We start from the raw sequence: 16,787 nt of genomic DNA, 5'->3' as shown, positions 1-16,787 counted from the left end.
ACCATACAACAAGGTGTACAGGGACTTAGAGGATTTTCTGCCCCCAAGAAGTCCCCAAAGTGGTGTGGTAGAGTCTGGAGAAACCTGCTTTTCATTTGCTCCTGGGTTCAGCTGCCAACTCTCCCCGTGGCTTTTGGCAATTTCTTCTCTCAGTTTTCCCGTCAATGTAATTGGTGAGAGGCACCACACCCCCACAGACAGCACCCAGTGTGAGACTCTACCAAGCACTTTCAAAAACATAGAAACGACACGCTCCCCTCCTCAGACACGCCTGAATTCCAAAACAACGCGGTAATTCACACGGCGGAGTGAGCAAACAGAGAAAGTTACAAACTCCCAAGGAAAACCTAGCTGAAGATGTTCACATGACTAGTGAGATTAATGGTCGATAGCAGAGGTTCCCAAACGCTCTCAGCTCACGGTGCCCTGAGCATCTCGGGAAGTTTTCATGGCACCCACACCAACAAGAACACGCCAAACTTCCGTTATTAGGTTGAAATAACACAAGTGTTATATAAGTATGTAGTAGCCATTTGAAAAAATAATACACATAGTTTGAAAGAATATATTTTATTTATTCCTTAAATAAACATCCTGAAATCAGTTAAATATTAATGTGCCTGCTGGGCACTCGCAGCTTCTCAAACCTTGGAATCAGATTGGATATAACACCACCTTCACTTCTGGTATCACGTTGATCTGCACATGATACTTGTCTTCATTTTATCACAGCAAACACTGAAAACTCAGCTTTGAAAATTTATAATACTATTGAAAGGATTGAGCATGATGTAAATTTGAAAGCGTGAACTACTTCAAACTAGTCTCAATCTCTCTGAACCTCGGTTTCCTCACTCTTGAAATTATGATGAAATAAATGCATGCCTTCCTTACTTGACATTCCTGTTGTGAAAAATGAATGAAGAAAGTGTCAGAATGGTCTCTAAAAAATGTAAAGCTATGACAATAGGACAATAGACACTCTTATTTCCAGTAATAAATAATAAAAATGACTAGTTGGAAAATACCATAAAATAAATGGAGTTAAGAAATTAAATACTAAGAGTCTTGAAAATTATTATCATTCTTTAAATCTCACCACTCAAAGTGTGGTCTGAAGACCAGTAGCCACTGCAATGTGTTAGAAATGCGATGTCTCAGCCCCACCCCAACCTTACTGAATCAAAATCTGCATGTTTAACAAGATCTGCAGCTGATTCATGTGCACACTAAAGTTTGGGAAACACTGGTTTAATTTACTTCCATTATTTTGTATTAGTTAGTTACCATAGTAAAATCACCTGTGCCAACTATCATGGCGTAGAAACAAATGAAATCTCCAATCATTTGGAAGATTGGAAATCTCCAAATGTTTGGAAATTAAATAACACACTTCTAAATAATCCTTGGGTCAAAGAAGAAATCATGTGGAAAATTAGGAAATATCTTGAAACTGAATAAAAATTAAAATGCAACATGTCAAAATTTATGGCATGCATCTAAGCTAGCACTCAGAGGAAAGCTTATAGCATTAAATGCTCACATTAGAAAAGAAGAAAGGTCTCAAGTCATTCACATAAGCTTCCACTTCAAGAACCTAGAAAAAAGAAAGCAAATTAAACCCACAGTAAATGGAAGGAAGAAAATAGTAAAGATCAGAGCAAAAATCAATGAAATAGAAAACAAAAAATAGACCAATGGATGAAATGCACAAAGCTGGTTCTTTGAAAAATCAACAAAATTGAAAAATGGTTAGCTAGACTGACCAAGAAAAAAAGAGTGAAGACAAACTCCTAAAATCAAAAGGAAATAGGATACATCACTACATACCCTACAGAAATCAAAAGGATTAAAAGGGAGTATTATTCACCACTTCATGCCAAGAAACTAGACAAGTTAGATGACAGATTCCTAGCAAGAAATTACCCAAATTGATTCACAAAGTAATATAAAATATGAATAGGTTAATATCAAGCAAAGACATTGAATTAATAATTTTAAATTTTCACACAAAGAAAAGCCCAGCCCCAGCTGGCTTCACTGGTGGATTCTATCAAACTTTAATGAAAATGAATGGTAAAGTACAATTCTACACAAATTCCATAAATAGAAGAGGAAAGAACAATTTCCAACTCATTTTATGAGGCCAGTATTACCCTGACACCAAAGCTAGACAAAGACATTACAAGACAAGACTATGATAAATATCCCTCGTGAATGTAGATGCAAAAATCCTTAATAAAATATTAGCAAATCAGATCCAACAACATATATAAAGGAATGGTGGTTGCTGTATAGCTTTGACTTAGAGTTCCAACAAAGTTGATTATGACAGTTTTCACTCATTTTTTCAGTATTTCTCTGGAGGAACAGGCACTTTGAGCTGCCTACTCTGCCATTTTCACTGATGTCATTGCCCTGGTTGCCTTCTTAACTGCAACCTCATGAGAGATCTTGACCCAGAACCAACCAGCTAAGCCACTCCCAAATTTATGACCCAGAGAAACTGTGAAACTGTGAGATAATAAATGTTCAGTGTTTTAAGCCAAATTTTAGAGTAACCTGTTATACAGCAATAGATACCTAATACAAGATTATACACCATGACTAAGTGAGGTTCTTTTCCTAGGAATTCAAGGGTGGTTTTATATTTGAAAATAAATTAATGTAAAACATCATGTTAACAGACTAAAGGACAAAATATGTAATCATCTCAGTAGACGGAACAAAAGCATTTGATAGAACCCAACATCCATTCATTTAAAAAAAAACAAAACCTGTCAACGAACTAGGAAAAAACCCTCAACATGAAGAACAGCATCTTTGGAAAGCCTATAGCTAACATCACATTGAGGGTGAAAGACTGGCTGATTTCCTTACAAGAGTAGTAATGTGGTAAAGACGTCCCTTCTCACCGCTTCTAGCAGAGGTTGTATTGGAATTTCTAGCCAGTACCATAAATCAAGTAAAAGAAACTAAAGGCATATAGATAGAAATTGAAGAAGTAAAACTACCTAATGTTGCAAATTACATGATCTGGTAGGTAGAAAATCCTAAGGAATTTGCAAAAAAAATATGAGGATAATTAATTTTAGCAAGGTCTCAGGACATAAGAATCAATATAGAAAAGTTCACTGTTTCTATATAGTAGAAATGAACAATCCAAAATGAAATTATGAAACAATTCTATTCACGATAGTATAAAAAGAGTTAAATACTCATGAAAAAATTTAGCATGAGAAATGCAAGCCCTTCCTAGTGAAAACTATGAAACACTGCTAGGAGAAATCACATTTCTCAAAGAAGTTTCAAGCAGGCAGTCTGTAGTTGTGTCTCACTTCTTTACCCAGTCTGACAATCTCTGCTTGTTAAAATTGGACTCTTCAGAGCATATGCATTTAATCTGGTCACCTGTATCACTGGATTTAAATACACCGACGGTGTTCCTATTCCATCTCTTCCTTTTGTTCCTCTTTTCTCTATGTTGCCTTCTTTTGGATTGAGTAATTTTATGATTCCATTTTATCTCCTTTGTTGATTTATTGTATATAGCACTTCGGTTTTTACATTTGGTTTAGAGTTATAGTAAATATCTTCAACTTATCACAGTCTACCTTTAAGTAATATTATACCATTTCATGTATAATATTAGAATAATAAGGCATGCTTCCATTTCTCCCCTCCCAGATTTGTGATGTTGTTATCATACCTTATTAAAACCACAATACACTTTTATTATTTTTGCTGTAAGCAGCTCAATTATCTCTTAAGGATATTTGAAATAAGAAAAAAGTATTTAAATTTACTTGATTGTTTACCATTCATGGTGTTTTTCATTCTTTTGTGCAGATTCAGTTTTTCATCTATGATATCTTTCTGCCTGAAGGATTTGCTTTAACACTTCCTGTGGTAGAAGGTCAGCTAATGATTTCCTTCAGCTTTTGTATGCTGAGAAAGTATTTTGCCTTCATTTTGGTTTTTTCAAGGATTGGCACCTGGGCTAACAACTGAGGCCAATCTTTTTTCTTTTTTTTTCTGCTTTATCTCCCCAACCCCCCACCCCACCCCCGCACACAGTTGTATATCTTAGCAGCTGGTCCTTCTAGTTGTGGGATGTGGGACGCCGCCTCAACGTGGCCTCACGAGCGGTGCCATGTCTGCGCCCAGGATCCGAACCCTGGGCTGCTGCAGCGGAGCGTGTGAACTTAACCACTTGGCCACGGAACCGGCCTTCATTTTTAAAAGATATTTTTGCTAGGTATGGAATTCTAGATTGACAGTTGTCTTCTTTCCACACTTTAAAGATGTTCCTGCACTGTCTTCTGTCTTGTATTGTTTCCTGAGGGCTGCCTTTCTTATGTTTGTTTCTCTATCATAAAGGTCATTTTTCTATGGCTGCTTTTAAACTCTTCTTTTTATGATTACTTTTTATGACTACTCTGTTCCTTTTTTTTTTTTTAGCCTTTTTTCTGATGTGTTTCATTTTGGATGGTTTCTATTCCTATGTCTTCAAGATCACTATTCATTTCTTCTGTAATGTCAAATCTTCTGTCAATCCTACCTACTGTATTTTTCATTTCAGACGTAATTTTCTTCTCTAGACATTCAATTTGGGCCATCTCATGCACAGACTTAAGAGATCCCCCTCTTCACCTAACTCCAGTTCTGAATTCCCCCATACACACTCTGTCCTTCCAAAGTCTACTTTTCTATTTCTTCTAGAGGCCTGAAAAATAGTTTTTCTCAGAATTTTCAATGCCTACACTACCATGCAGCTCCATGACTGGGGTGCTGTTCTCAGAGCTAAGCCATGACAGAGAAAAAGAAAAATGGGGACTTCCTCCACACTCTTTGGATAACAGGGACACATTTTCATGGGTGCTTTGCTCCAAAAGAGGGGGTTTCTATTGAGCTTTCTCCACTCACAGTCACGATAGATCTCTGCAACACTGTTTTTGCTTACTTTTAAGAGTACTTAGGTAGTTGTTTTTTGTATTTTGTGCAGTTTTTGGTTGGAATCATTGAATGAGATAGGTTGTAGTGGGTTTACTCCATCTTGGGCAAGATTTGAAGCCTACTTTTTTCAACCTACGTATGTCTCTGAATCTCACATATGTTTCTTGTAGAGAGCATGAAGTCAGATCTTGCTTCTTTTTTAAAATCCAGTCTGATAGTTTTTCTCTTTCGCTTAGAATATTTAGTTCATTCACACTTAGGGCAAGTACTGATTTGTTGTTGGATTTACGACTGCCAGTTTGCTGTTTGCTGTCAACATGCATCATGTCTTTTTTATTCTTCTGTTCCTCCATTACCGCCTTATTTTGTGTTGAACAAATACTTCTTAGTATATTGTATCATTTTAACTACTCTGTTGAGCTTTTTAAGCTTTTTTAAAAGTTTTTTTTAATGGTTACTCTAGGTATTATAATATACATTTTTAACTTATCAGAACTCACTTCAAGTTAATACTGACTTAACTCTGGTAAAATATATCAACTTGCTCCTGGTATATATGCATTTCTTTCCTCTCCTTAAGATATTATTGTCTTAAATATTACATCTCTGTATTTTATATAACCACACGCACTCACAATCTTTATATTTATTTCTTATACAATATTTATTTTAACATCTTGAGTTAGTGTGGTACATTTGTGTAATTGATGAACCACTATTGATATATTATTATTCACTAAAGTCCATAATTTACATTCACTCTTTGTGTCGTGCAGTATAGAACTGCAGGTTTTTGATAAATGCATAATGTCATGCATCCACCATTACAGTTTCAAAGAGAATAGTTTCCCAACCCGAAAGAATCTCCTGTGCTCTGCTCATTCATCCCTGCCTCCAACCCCTAAACCTCTGAGAGCGACTGATCCTCTTGTCTCTATAGTTTTGCCTTTTCCAGAATGTCATATAGTTGGCATCAGACAGTATATACCCTTTTCAGACAGGCTGCATTTAAGGTTCCGCCATGTGTTTTTGTAGCTTGATACCTCATTTCTTTTTATTACTGAATAATATGCCATTGTATGGAAGTATTGCAGGATACGTATTCAGTTACCTATTGAAGGTCATCTTGATTGCTTTCAATTTTTGTTGATTATGAATAAAGCTGGTGTAAACGTTCATGTGCAGGTGTTTTTGTGAGCATAATTTTTCAACTCATTTGGGTAAACACCTGGAAGTGGGATGGCTGGATCATACGGTAAGAACATGTTTAGTTTTGTAAGAAACAGCCAGACTGTCTTCCAAAGTGACGGTACCACTTTGTGTTCCCAGCAGCAATGACAAGAGTTCCTGCTGCTCCACATCCTCACCAGCATTTGGTATTGTCAGTGTTTTAGATTTTGGCCATTCTAGCAGGTCTGTAGTGGTATCTTATTGTTGTTTTAATTTATAGTTCCCTGACAACGTTTGATGTTGAGCATCTTTTCATAAGCTTATTTGTCATCTGTGTACCTTCTTTGATGAGATGTCTGCTCAAATCATTTGCCCATTTAAAAAATTGGGGTTTTTGTTTTCTTATTGTTGAGTTTTAAGAGACCTTTGCATATTTTGGATAACAGCTCTTTATCAGATATGTGTCTTGCAAAGATTTTCTCCCAGTCTGTGATTTGTCTTTTCTCTCTCTTAACAATTTCTTTTGCAGAGCAGTTTTTCAACTTATCAATTCATTCTCTCATAGATGGTGTTTTTGGTGTTGTATCTAAAAGTCACTGCCAAACACTTAACATAATGTACTCAAGGTCCACCTATGTTGTTGCAAATGGCAGGATTTCCTTCTTTTTATGGCTTAATAATATTCCATTGTATATATATATACCGCATTTTCTTTCTCCATTCATCAACTGATGGATACTTACATTGTTTCCATGTCTTGGCTGTTGTGAATATGGGTGTGCAGGTTATCTCTACAAGGTCCTGTTTTCATCTCCTTAGGATATATACTCAGAAGTCGGATTGCTGGATCATATGGTAGTTCTATTTTTAACTTTTTGAGGAAGTGCCATACCATTTTCCATAATGGCTGAACCAATTTACATTCCCACCAAAAGTGTACTATCCTTGTTACACTATCCAGGGTTGAACTATCCTTGCATCCTGGGGATAAATCCCATTTGATCATGGTGTATGATCCTTTTAATGTGCTGTTGAATTTGGTTTGCTAGTATTTTGTTAAGAATTTTTACATCTATGTATATCAGAGATTCTGGCCTGTAGTTTTCTTGTAGTGACTTTATCTGGCTTTGATATCAGGATAATGCAGGCCTTATAAAATGAATGTGGAAGTATTCCCTCCTCTTCAATTTTTTGGAAGTTGGAGAAGTACTGGCATTAATTATTCTTTAATGTTTGGTAGAATTCCCCAGGGAAGCCATCTGGTCCTGGGATTTTCTTTGTTGGGAGGTTTTTGATTACTGATTCAATTTCTTTGTTCACTATTGGTCTGTTCAGATTTTCTATTCTTCATGATTCAGTCTTTTGTATGCTTCTAGAAGTATTTCAATTGCTTCTAGGTTGTCTAATTTGTTGGCATATAATTGTTTATAATAGCACCTTATGATCCTTTGTATTTCTGTGGTATCAGTTGTAATGTTTCTTCTTTCACTTGTAATTTTATTAATTGAATATTGTCTTTTTTTTCTTGGTAAATCTAGCTAAAGGTTTGTCAATTTTGTTTATCTTTTCAAAAAACCAAGACTAAGTTTCATTGATCTTTTATATTGTTTTTCTATTCTCTATTTCATTTATTTCTACTCTGACCTTTGTAATTTCCTTCCATGTGCTAACTTTGCCTTAGTTTGTTCTTCTTTTTCTTTTTCTTTGAGGTGCAAAGATAGGTTGTTTATTTGAGATATTTCTTTTTTCTTTCTTTTTTTTCAGTGAGGAAGATTGGCCCTGAGCTAACCTCTGTGCCAATCTTTCTCTATTTTGTGTGGGATGCCACCACAGCATGGCTTGAGAAACAGTGCTAGGTCTGCACCTGGGATCTGAACCTACAAACCCCAGGCCACCAAAGTGGAGTGTGTGAACTTAACCACTAAGCCACCAGGCTGGCCCCTATTTGATATCTTTCTTTTTTCTTCATATAGGCATTTATCACTATAAACTTCCCACTTAGAACTGCTTTTGCTGCATCCCGTAGATTTTCGTATGTTGTGTTTCCATTTGCATTTGTTTCAAGATTTTTTTTTTAATTTCTTCTTTTAACCATTGGTTGTTCAGGAGTGTGTTGGTTAATTTCCAGACATTTGTGAATTTTCCAGTTTTCCTCCTGTTATCAATTTCTAGCTTCATACCATTGTGGTCAGGAAAGATGCTTGGTATGATTTCAGTCTTTTAAAATTTGCTAAGACTTGCTTTATGACCTAACATGGTCTATCCTGGAGTATGTTGCATGTGCACTTGAGAAGAGTGTGTATTCTGCTGCTATGAATGGAATGTTCTGTATATGTCTATTAGGTCCATTTGGTCTAAAGTATAGTTCAAGTTCAATATTTCCTTATTGATTTTAAGTCTGGACAATCTATTGTTGAAAGTGGGGACTAAAGTCCCCTGCTTTTATTGTATTGTTGGCTATTTCTACTTTCAGATCTGTTAGTGTTTGCTTAATATATTTAGGTGCTCCAATGTTGGATGTATATATGTTTACAATTGTTATATCCTCCTGATAAATTAATCCTTTTGTCATTATATAATGACCTTCTTTGTCTCTTGTTATAATTTTTGGATTAAAGTCTATTTTGTTTGATATAAGTATAGTCACCCTTGCTCTCTTTTGGTTTCTATTTGTGTGGAATATCTTTTCCCATCCCCTCACTTTGAACCTATGTGTGTCCTTAAAGCTGAGGTGAGTCTCTTGCAGGCAGCACATAATTGAGTCTTGTTTTCTTTTCTATCCATTCAGCCACTCTATGCCTTTTGATTGGAGAATTTAATTAATTTACATTTAAAGTAATTATTGATAGGTAAGGACTTACTAATGCCATCTTATTAATTGTTTTATGGTTATTTTGTAGTTCTTTTGTTCCTTTCTTCCTCTCTTGCTATTTTCCTTTGCGATTTGATGATGATTTTCCATTGTGGCATACTCTGATTTCCTTTTCTTTATCTTGTGTGTATCTACTGTAGATTTATGTTTTGTAGTTATCCTGAGGCTTACATAAATCATCTTATAGATATAACAGTCTATTTTAAGCTAATAACAACTTAACTTTGATGACATATAAAATCTCTACCCTGTTACTCCCCACCCACATTTTATGTTTTTGATGTCACAATTTACACCTTTTTATATTGTGTATTCATTAACAAATTATTGTGGCTATATCCATATTTAATACTTCTATCCTTTAACCTTTATGCTAAAGTTAAGTGATTAACACATCACTATATAACAGTATTGGAGTATTCTGAATTTGACTATATACCTACCTTTACCAGTGTGTTGTATATTTTCATATGGTTTCATGTTACTAATTAGCAGCGAGGAGAACTCTTTCAGGCCACAGAGTTCCTCTTGACGCTGAGCTGTGCCGGCCTGGGGATGGGGTGGTGCAGCAAGATGGAGCTGTTCTTCCTGCTCTTTCTGTGCAGTTATTCTCAGGGTTTTTCTTCTTCCATTATGTTGCTGAGGTTTCTGAAGCAGAGTCCTGGGCTCTCCCAGAGCTATTTTCACTCATAGATAGCTGTCTAATTGCTGATCTTTGTCAGAGGATGGAGACTTGGGTCTCCTACGCCACCATTTTGGTTACCTATGCATGTACTTTTAAAGAAAAAATATACCTACGGATATTTTTCACTTAATAAATTGCAAACACAGGGATTTAATTTCAGATAAAATTATTCATTCAACTTTTTTATTTACATACTTACATATTCTTGTATTTACAAACTTCTTATATGTTAGTATATACAAGCTGAATAGAGAAAACAGGTGACTAGTGTGTAGGTACCAAAAAGCCTAAATCCTCACACAAGTTTGGTCCTTAACATTCTGTGAATTAGGGTAAATTATCTCATTGTGTTATGTTAGTATTTTCAGTGCTTATTTTATAGTGCCAAAAAAAGGCTTAATTAAGAACATTAAAGTAATTATATTACTTATCCCCTAGTTTCTCTTTCTGTATAATCACTATTAGGGCAGAATATCTTCCTCAGGGCATGATAAAAGACAAACAGAAGAGAGATAATAATACAAGATATAAAATACCCAAATAATTAGGTTTCACACTTCAAATTTAAGAATTCATTCTCCTCTTGGAATTTACTTGGAGAAGCAAGAAGATGCAGTTAAAAGAGTAGCTTTTACACAGAGACCTACATTCGAATCCAGGCTGAAGAGGAATCTAACAACTAGCTGGCACCCTCAGTGCGTTCCCTGAGCCATTAATGTAAAGGATTCTGTGGCTGGTCTGGATTTCCTATGCTACTGTGTGTGAAGGGCTGTTTCCTGTGGATGGCTGGAAGGGGTACTGACTGGGAGTTTTGTATATGTCCAGGGCTTCCTGAGGAGCAGTTCTTATTCTAGATGATTCACATGCTCAAATGAGGAGAACTCTGCCCCATTACAGGAGGAGTCTTGGCTTTCCCTGGACACTACATCAATTTTTGTGAAAGAAGAGTACTCCTGTTTTGTTTATTTCCTTCACCTAGGTCTCAATTTCTTCATCAGTGAAAAGGCAATAATAGCCCTCATCTGTCAGGATGATTGTGAGGAGTAAGTAAGACAGTGCCTGGCACAAGGTAGGGGATCAAAAGGTGGATCAAGAAGTGATGAGTTCAAGCTTATCATCATATAATTATATTAAGGACACTTGGTACACCAGGGTGGGTTAAAGATGCTTGCTGAGGCACACATACCCACAGCCCCCCCCTTTGGCAAAGCCTCAGTGTTCTCTCAGCAGTGGTCTTCCCAAAAGGCCAGCCCATACATTAAGGTGTATGACATTAAGGCTGGCTCCAGAGGGGGCATTCTGCAGAGAATGACCTCTACAGCTGAGCTGCTACCACTGCAGACCTAAGGTAGCAGACTGGAGGCACAGAGCAGGCGGTGATGCTCCAATGAGAAGTTTAGGAAGAAATGGAAAGTTGAATGGATGGAGTCAATACATGTGCCTTTTTTTTCACAGCTGTCTTAAGGTCCCTTTGGAGAAGACCAAGCAGGGCTTACCCAGGTCTGCCTTCTGACTTACCCACAAGACTGGGAGCTGTCACTTGGCTTGCAAGCATTCAGATAGGCTAGGTGCCTACCATATACATTTGGAAATTATAAAGAAAGGACAGGATGAGTCTCTGACATACCCTCTCCCCTTCTAATATTTATAGAGGGCAGGAGCTGGGTCTTCTGGAAGGGCAGTGTGGTAGTTTCAAAATAAATCCACAAATTCTTTGAAATGTCTTCCCTCAAAAGGTGGACCTAGTCTCCTCCTTGGCCCCGGCCCTTGAATGTGGGATGGACCTAATGACTTGCTTCTAATGAACAGAATGTGGTAGAAGTTATGGCCTGTCACTTCTGAGACCAGGTCATACCTCTTCCCCCTGGCTTTTAACTTTCTTGCTCTTAGAACCCAGCCACCATGTTGCACAGAAGCTCAGGCTACATGCAGAAGGAATGTGTGGTTATTCCACCAGTAGCCCCAGTTAGGCCTTCAGCCCACAGACAGCTCAACTACCAGACATGTGAGTGAATGAGCCTTCGGATGATCCCAGCCCAAACCTTTGAGTCTGGTAAGCCATGCCCTTTGTGCCCTGTCAGAGTTCCCGTCCCCCAAAACTGTGAGAAATAAGAAATGATTACTGTTGCTTAGCTGCCAAAATTTGGTGTAATTGGTTATGCAGGAACAGATAACCAATATGGCCAGTTTGTTGTGACACGTTATGGCATCTTTAAAGTAACTCCAAGATTGGACCTACTCATTGACATTGAGACACAGGCTGCAAATAACTGTCATCCATTTATTTTCCAAAGGTCATTGGAGGGTCTAGACAAGAAAAGCATTTTTCAGTTTGATAAGGTAAAGCAGTGATTTTCAACAGGGTACCATTGCCAGAGGGCCTGTTGGAAATTTGTGAAAGCACGGTTGGGGGTGAAGCCGGGGATTCTAGATATGCAGCAGTATGCAAAGCAGTCCTGCGAAATAGAAAATTAGCTCATATCCCACACAGCTTTCATTTGTTCTTTGCCCCCTTGCTTCTGTTGGATCTGGCCAATGTGAGGCCCTGAGAGGAGAGTGGAGGATGGAGGGAGAGAAGTTAGGGTACTTACTATCCTGGTTTCCTCCCTACCCAGCGGTAGGTCAGCAGGGGCCAAGTTCCTCTGCTACAGCTCCGCTGGGGGGACCCTCTCCTTCAGCTCCACAACTCACTGAGTTCCATCAATTGCTGCCTCCCCTTGAACCTTCAGGAAACTTCGCTAGTCCCTCAAGAGCCTCCACCTTCCCTGATGGTTTCCCTTAAGCCTGCCTCCACCCTCATGAAACAGTCTTCACTTCCTCCTTCAAGCACACCATCTGTTTCCTTCTGGGGCGCCTGCTGATGCTTCATATAGCCACCATTTCCCCTCCTTAGAAGTGGATTTGTCCTAACATGTTATCCCTGCTTATGTTAAGATTATTTCTCTTATCATATGCAAATGTCTGGTCTATCTTATCTGAATACTAGCTTCAGTCTATCCTCCACGCTTAACTCTTCTCTTTTATTTTTCTGTACTTCTAATCTGGAGTGTATTCTGAACCTCTCGCTTACTTTAAAATCCAAACTAATTACTTATAAGTAGGTATAGCGACTTATAACTTCTACGCACGGGGCAAGCATCGGCTCTTTTATTACGTTTTCTAGTGTAGTCATGCTAGAGCAACCATATGCTGAAATACTGGTTACATCTTATTTCTTTATAAACAACTTTTCTTCTACTTCTTTATAGTATAGTTTGGAACATATATATATACACACATATGTATAGTTTGGACTATATATATGCACATATTTATGATGTGCATATATATACGTATATAATGTGTATATGTGTTTAACTATAAATGCTTAATTAAGGCGTATTATCTGTGAATTTCATTTCCAGACAGTAAAGGGGGTTTACCTAATATATCGTAATAGGGAATTTGTCAGGTCTCATAGGTCTGAGGACCTCTGACATAAGAGTTCCAGTATTTGAAAGGATTTAACAAAGTCTCCTCCATGGCACTGGCCTTGACTACCCAACAGACCCCCTTAAGCAACCTGTAAGATTCTGTGGCCTTCCAGAGAACAGTAATCGAGCAACCCACAAAAAGGACTCCCCAGGGCAGGAAGCTTTTGTTTGAGCCCCTTTCCCAGTGAATGATCCAGAGGCCCAGTGGGAATTCTGAAACCCGTCTAGCCACCTGGAAGCCTCAGAATTGCTCAAGCTGTGGAAGCCCATCTCCTAGGGTGGAAATAGACTATGTGGCTTCCTTAGCCCACATTTACTTATCCTGTCCGCCACTTCCCAAGACATTGGAATATGCTCCAGCCTAGACTATAGTGGCATAAACAACGCCACGAAGACCCTCTGAAACAGACTGCTGAATACAGGAATGATCACACTAGGACACGCCAGTGCCTCTTGGAGAGTATCAGGTGTTAAAGATACGTGTAAGGAAACGCATCATTATAAAACATCATCCTACACATTGACGGGTATTCTTAATTCTCTTACCTGTCTGTGTCGTCATAAAACACCCCATTGTGACCTCCAATAGAAAGCTGCTGGTTATAATGAAACCAGGCAGAGACAAAATACACTAGAGCAGATCTCACTGAAAACTATTACACTCTTGACTGCTGTAATCATTATGGATTCATAATGTCATCTTCCTCCAAGGAGCTGAGAATCATTTGCAGACATGCCTAGTTTATCTATACAACAAACCTACCCATATGAGGGCTGTTATCATCCCCATTATGCCTTAGGCAGTTAGGACTGTCTCAAGACCACCTGGAAAATTGGCCTTAAAGATGAGACTAGAAACTTAGTCCTGCAGTTTTCACTTTCGTTCTGGACTTGTTAGAGCTTGTTGCCACTGGCCGCAAGGCACGAGAGCCAGTTGGAAAAATGCATATGCGTGTTGCCATCCAAATGTGAAAACAGCAATATCAAAGCCCAAGTGCTCGAAACACTCTCCAACAGGGGAAACAAAAAAGATTCTAACACATCACTAAGAGAAGCTGCAGAAAATCTCTGGCTAACACACACGCCAAAGGGACTTAGGTCTTCCAAGTGTCACACCATGAAAATAAAAGGAAAAAAAGAAAAGAAATACGAATGAAAAATAAAGGGATGAAATCAAGGGCCATTCCTTTTAATAGTGCAGATAAGGAGAAATATTTTTCTTCTGGAGCCTTCTGCTACTGGAGGTGTTAGAGTACTCACACATGAGATGGAATGAAAGAAGGTGGAAGAAATACATAAAAATAATTTGTCTTTTTAAGACATCTAATTTTCATCTCCAATTCGCTGCAATCTTCTTTCTATTTGGTGTAGCATTCAGTCACAACCAAGAATCTGAAGCATCTCAGGGTCTTCTCGGTTAATGCATAAGCCCCCAATCCATGTGATACACTCATAACCTACGTGGTTGACATAAACGTCTACCTTCAAGCTGAAAGCATCCCAGCCTACTGTTAATGTGAAGCTATCTCCTAAATCAGAAGAGTTAATTAACTACAACCATAATAGAAGAGAGTTTTAAAATAAAATAGAAAGGACCACTCTAATGGATTGAGTTTAGAGTTTGGTTTCTACCCGGCCCACTAATGCGAAGCTGTGCTGGCCTTCAAGGCTTCAGGGCAACTAGTGGAAAGGGCTGGAGCACTGACCTGGCTTGGAGAACAGGCATTGTGCAATGACCTGGGTGATCTTGCACAAATCACAGTTCCTATGCCTCGAGCCTTCACTGTAAAGGAATAGGACCAAAGCAGAGGACTTTGGAAGCCCCTTTCTTGAGCTCCCATCTGCTTATACTTGAATTTGCCGGATTCAACCATACACCTTTTTTGGCCACACCTGGAGCCAGCCTGTGTCCCACTTTGTGTACATACTCCAGCATCGCCAGAGAATTATCTGATTGAACTTTGCACATCAATGAATGTTAAAGACCTTTCTACATCCGCTACATTGACATGAATATTTCTATACTTCATCATTCCCGCAATGAGACTGTGAGCATCTTGGGGGCAGGAGCAGGGTCCCTCCCCTTTGAATCCTGGTGGCCCAGCTGAGCAGGGCCAATACAATGGCCGTTAGCTGTCTATATGTTAGAGCGTGCTATTGAATGAATATAAATATATAACTAATATATTAAGCTAAATAAATATAATATAAATGAATTATTTGTGGAAGATATATTTGTTTTTTAAATTAATCTACTTAAAGATGAACTTTGTGTTACTTAAAAAACAGTTCTGAAAAAACTTGTTTCTAGGCAAAAAAGAAAATGAATTTGACATCAATGCATTTAAGCAGGCAAGATAATTTTATTTTTAGTAGAATCTTGAATGCCAAGGAATTCAAAATATATCATATAAGCAAGACTGAATTAGCTTTTGTAACAATTTTAAGAAATAAATTGGAGGAAGATAAAAAAGATAACCATTTAATGGCCACTAGGCACATGAAAAGATGCTCATCATCGCTGATCATCAGGGAAATGCAAATCAAAACTACACTAAGATATCGCCTTACACCCATTAGAATGACAAAAATATCTAAATCTAATAGTAACAAATGTTAGAGAGGTTGTGGAGAAAAAGGAACCCTCATACACTGCTGGTGGGAATGCAAACTGGTGCAGCCACTATGGAAAACAGTATGGAGATTCCTCAAAAAATTAAAAATAGAACTACCATACGATCCAGCCATCCCACTACTGGGTATTTATCCAAAGAGCTTGAAGTCAGCAATCCCAAAAGTCCTATGCACCCCAATGTTCATTGCAGCATTATTTACAATAGCCAAGACATGGAAGCAACCTAAGTGCCCAGCAACAGACGAATGGATAAAGAAGATGTGGTACATATATACAATGGAATACTACTCAGCTGCAAAACAGAACAAAATCATTCCATTTGCAACAACATGGATGGACCTTGAGGGAATTATGTTAAGTGAAATAAGCCAGCTAGAGAAGGATAATCTGTGTATGACTCCACTCATATGAGGAATTTAAAATTATGGACTAAGAACAGTTTAGTGGATACCAGGGGAAAGGTGGGGTGGGGGGTGGGCACAACGGGTGAAGTGGTGCATCTACGATACGAATGACAAACAATGTACAACTGAAATTTCACAAGATTGTAACCTATCATTAACTCAATTAAAAAAAAAAAAGATAACCATTTAATATCTGACCCCTTGCTGGAGCCCATAAATCTATTCTAGGACTCTGAACGTTCAACTCGCTGACTTAGTGATTTCTCTTCTTAGTGTCTGTCTTCTAAAGCTGATTACTTTATAGTCAACATCACAGGTCCTTTTATTCAATTTTGTAAAGCTCCAGTCCAAAGGAAGCCCAGAATGTCAAGTGTGCAAAACAGGAAAACTTTCTGGTGGAAGTTCTGGTTTTTAACCTGATTTATAGACCTCCAGCAGCTCCTTGCTGCCTTTGGGATAAAATCTCAACTCCATCCAGTCTGCCCCAACTCGCCCCTGGTTTTAACCACTATCACTGTTCTCCTTTCTGCTTCCCCTCCTCACCTCATGGTATTCCCTGCCACTTCGAGCTACTTGGAATTCCCTCAAAACA

The sequence above is a fragment of the Equus przewalskii genome, chromosome 21 (genome assembly GCF_037783145.1).
Source record: "Equus przewalskii isolate Varuska chromosome 21, EquPr2, whole genome shotgun sequence".
NCBI lineage: Eukaryota > Metazoa > Chordata > Mammalia > Perissodactyla > Equidae > Equus > Equus przewalskii.
The sequence above is the reverse complement of the archived record's forward strand: the minus strand, read 5'-3'. Positions refer to the sequence as shown.